Below are 4,134 nucleotides of genomic sequence, written 5' to 3'. Positions count from 1 at the left end.
GGGCTGGGTTTGAACCTGCCAAACTGCCACCTCCCGCATATGGGGCCAACACCCTACTCCTTTGAGCCACAGGCGCCTCCCAGAATGGAAGAATTTTTAAAAGATGCTTCAAAAAAAAAAAAAAATCCTGAAGCCAGGATCGTATGTATTTTTTCATACTATTGACCTAAATTTAAAATGATGGTTATCCAAAATTATAAAATGTTTCATAATCAATTATATCCTATGACTAAACATTTTAAGACAGGAATGAAAATTATGAATTTTTATAAACAATATTAAAAAATACAAAAGTTTTTTTTCTTTGTAAGTTAAACAGATCTGTTATCTATCACACACATTCACCTAGTCATCTATTGTGACCTAAGCACCTACTGATTACCTACAGTGTGTACACAGAAGTAAAGATATGCCTGATAGAGGAGAATAATTCAAAATCTTTTAAAACAGAAATCCTGCATAGAGGATTATACTGTATATAAACTATGTTATCAATAATGGACTATTATAAACTGTATAATAAACTATTATCCATCAAGTACGAATAACAATAACTTTTGTTTTGAAATGTCAATTAGTGAAATATTTTACTAAATTACTAAGAAGTACCACTACAGTTAAGGCTGTTATTACTTGAACATTGATGGAGCTACCATGATAGCACGAGATGAATACTTTTCCTGAAATACAGGATGAGACTGTTAGCCAAAGTATACCCAGACTATTAAAAATATTATGTTTCCATCACAGTTTTCTTTATTAATATAACCACCTTAATTACTTTAAATAAACTTTATCAAAAATAATTAGACTCAATTATCAAAAATTATATAAATCACTGATATAATCAGATACACACATGGCTGGGCGCCTGTGGCTCAAGTGGCTAAGGCACTGCCACATACAGCTAAGGTGGCGGGTTTGAATCCAGCCCACCGGCCAAAACAACAATGATGGCGACAACCAAAAAATAGCCGGGCGCTGTGGCGGGTGCCTGTGGTCCCGCTACTTGGGAGGCTGAGGCAGGAGACTCGCTTGAGCCCAGGAGTTGGAGGTTGCTGTGAGCTGTGATGCCACAGCACTCTACCCAGGGGAATAGCTTGAGGCTCTGTCTCAAAAAACAAACAAACAGATACACACACCAAGCACTTCTCATTTAAACTCTTCTTAGTTAAATTCAATTTAATAAATTGTTAATTTTTAATTCCTTAAATTGTGTGTGGATGCACTCATACCAGAACTCAATCTGAATGAAATTAATAAACATTTTTTTTCTTTTTAGGAAATACAATGTAGTGACTTCCCTCAAATCTCTCCTTCCAGTGATTTTTTGCAACAGCCACACCCATATTACATGAATTTAATCACTGAAAGGGGAATGTATAGTGGAATGCCCTATACCCTCTAAAGAAGATCAAAAGAGAATCCTCCGCCCTGCTATCATTTTAAATAGCTTACAAATTAATAGTCATTATTAAAAAAGAATTGTTTTCATTATCAAAGGGATGCCTTATTATTCTGTACCAGGAAAGCATGTTTATATACAAAGGTAACTTAACTATTTTTACTTAAAAAAAATTATCTAATATTTAGTATTTATTGTTAAATTTTAAAAAGAAGTTGTAAAACCACTTGTGCACAGTGTCACTGTTGAACAACAGAAATAATGTGTATAGATACATATGCATTGATAGGAGGTTTGGTAAATAAAACATAGAAATAGTAACTATTGTCATATCTGAGCAATGAATTATGGGTGACTTTATCTTATAACTGTTATCAATACCTTCTAATCCTCTACTATATGGAAAATTATAGTATTATTTTCATATCATCAAACATATGACAATAATTTTATGAAGTTCATTCTGTTATTAAAGGGAGTACTGAGAGTTTTAGAAATCCATATTCCCAACCCTTAGAGGAGTTTACCCAGTGTGTTCCACTGGGTAACTAGTAATCTAGTTTTCTGTTGGACCATCTTCAGCCTTATAAAGTCTCCTTTTTTAAAATGTTAGCTTAATTTTCTAAGTTTATTTTGTTTTCTTAAAAACAAAACTATACAGTGTTCAATCACTAAACAATTTTTAACATAAAACTTTGGCACTTTGAATAGATTACACATGATACAGTATTTACTATGATGGAATAATATATATGGGCAAAGAGTGCTAGTTAGATTTCCATTAATGAAAATCTGATGAATTTTATTCTCTGTAACAGAGGCCTTACTTAAAAGGTAGGAGTTATTTGAGGAAAATTACTTTGTGATCATTCAGTCACAGGATATATTTGTTTTTAACTTCTTTAAAAATCTTAGTCATCAACATCAATAATACACAATTTGATGCCTCGCCACTCCAGCAGTGTAAGCATATTTAATCCTGACCTTGGAACTCTTAATTTGCTCTTCTTGTGCTTTTCCATTCAGCCATAACCCTCTCTTCCTTCAAAATTTGGCAAAGCATCCCTGACTTTCATCATATTCAGACGTGCTATTAATATTTCCCTTTAAGAACTTTCCTACTCATCTTTTAATGTCTGTTTCCCACACTGTATTAGTTCCCTCTAGATTACTGATTCTTCCTACAATTTTAATTTTTATTCATTTTACTCATATTCATTGTAGGAATTTTTGGCTCATGCTCTCAGAATAAGATCTTTCCTTTGGATTAGATAGGTAACTTTCCCAGAGCACTCACAGGGATGTCCAACCTTTTTTCTTTTCTGCCACGTATTAGAAGAATGAGAGTTGTCTTGGGCCATACATTAAATTCACAAACACTAATGAAAGCTGATGAACAACAACAAAAGGCTTATTTATACTTTTCACAATATCTGACACCACAAGACAGTCCTCAAGTAATCTGGACAATAGGCACATGCCACCATGCCTACCTATTTTTTTTATTTTTTAACCAAACAGAGAATAAGACAAAACTAAGAGATTTTTAAAACATACAGTGAGATGATGACCCTTAATCTTGCACTATTACACACAAAGGCAAATATATACATACACATATATCCACGGAATTTTCAATAAAATCATGGCCCATTAACTATGTTAGTACTATCAAAATCAGCTATTGAAAAAGAAGTGCCTCTATTTTGTTGAATTTCGACATCTTCCCTCTATTCATAATGGGCTACTAACAATATTCACTGGACAAATGCAGAGGCGGCCATGTCTTTGGTTGCTTTACACAATCTTTTATCTATGTCAGACAAAGGTGAACAGGTATAACACGGTAATCCTACACACTTCCATTTCATGTTGTCCTCATATTTTTACTTTGTCTAATATGTGCCATATTAGGGACTACTATGGCTAACAAATCATATATTTTAAAAGTATCAATGATTTCTTATACACAAGTTTGAATTAGTTGAAAAAGAATTAATTTCAGCTAACAACTACTTAAGATTAAATAAAGTGAAAGATCATGAACGGACTTTACTCCTGAGAAAAAGGTCAAAATAGAAATACTGTGTGAAAAGACAACATTTAGAGCTATCGATGCTAAAGTACATATATGCTACCCTACACCAAGAATGGGATGAAAGGAAGTACCTTGTCAAAAGTCAATTTTTACCTATTTGGTGAAATTTATTTAGAAGCCATCCTATATCAAGAAGAATGGAGCATACCCATGATTTTCTTGTTTTTCTCCATTCCTTGAAAAGTCAAAGTCGATCTTGACTACCTTGAATGAGAATCCAGTCAACCAAGATATTCTTATACATATAATAATATGGTTCTTATAGCACTTAAGCCCTTACATTTATGCAAATTTTATTCCAAGTATGAAATACACAAAAAAATTGCAGAAAATTTATCAATATTTTAGAAACTGCTTCTTGAGTTGTCCTTTGACTTTTAAAAATAGGTTGGGAAGTCTAGTATCAATTGCTACCACTTGAAATACTGGTTGTTGCCTTTTGTTGGTATGGCAAAAATTAGAAGTTAACATTTACCAAAGAATAGAGATGTGCATAGAATAATATACAGTTGTTCTTCATGTCATACTAAAAGATTTCCCTAGTAGTTCTCAAAAAAAATTAAGAACCAAGGCACATTCTCTTACAGGTATCAACATACTGGGCAAAATAACATCTCTGATGTGTTATCTC

This window comes from Otolemur garnettii, unplaced genomic scaffold, assembly GCF_000181295.1.
Source record: "Otolemur garnettii isolate 467f Iridium unplaced genomic scaffold, OtoGar3 scaffold00001, whole genome shotgun sequence".
In the NCBI taxonomy this organism is placed as follows: domain Eukaryota; kingdom Metazoa; phylum Chordata; class Mammalia; order Primates; family Galagidae; genus Otolemur; species Otolemur garnettii.
Note: the sequence above shows the minus strand (reverse complement) of the source record.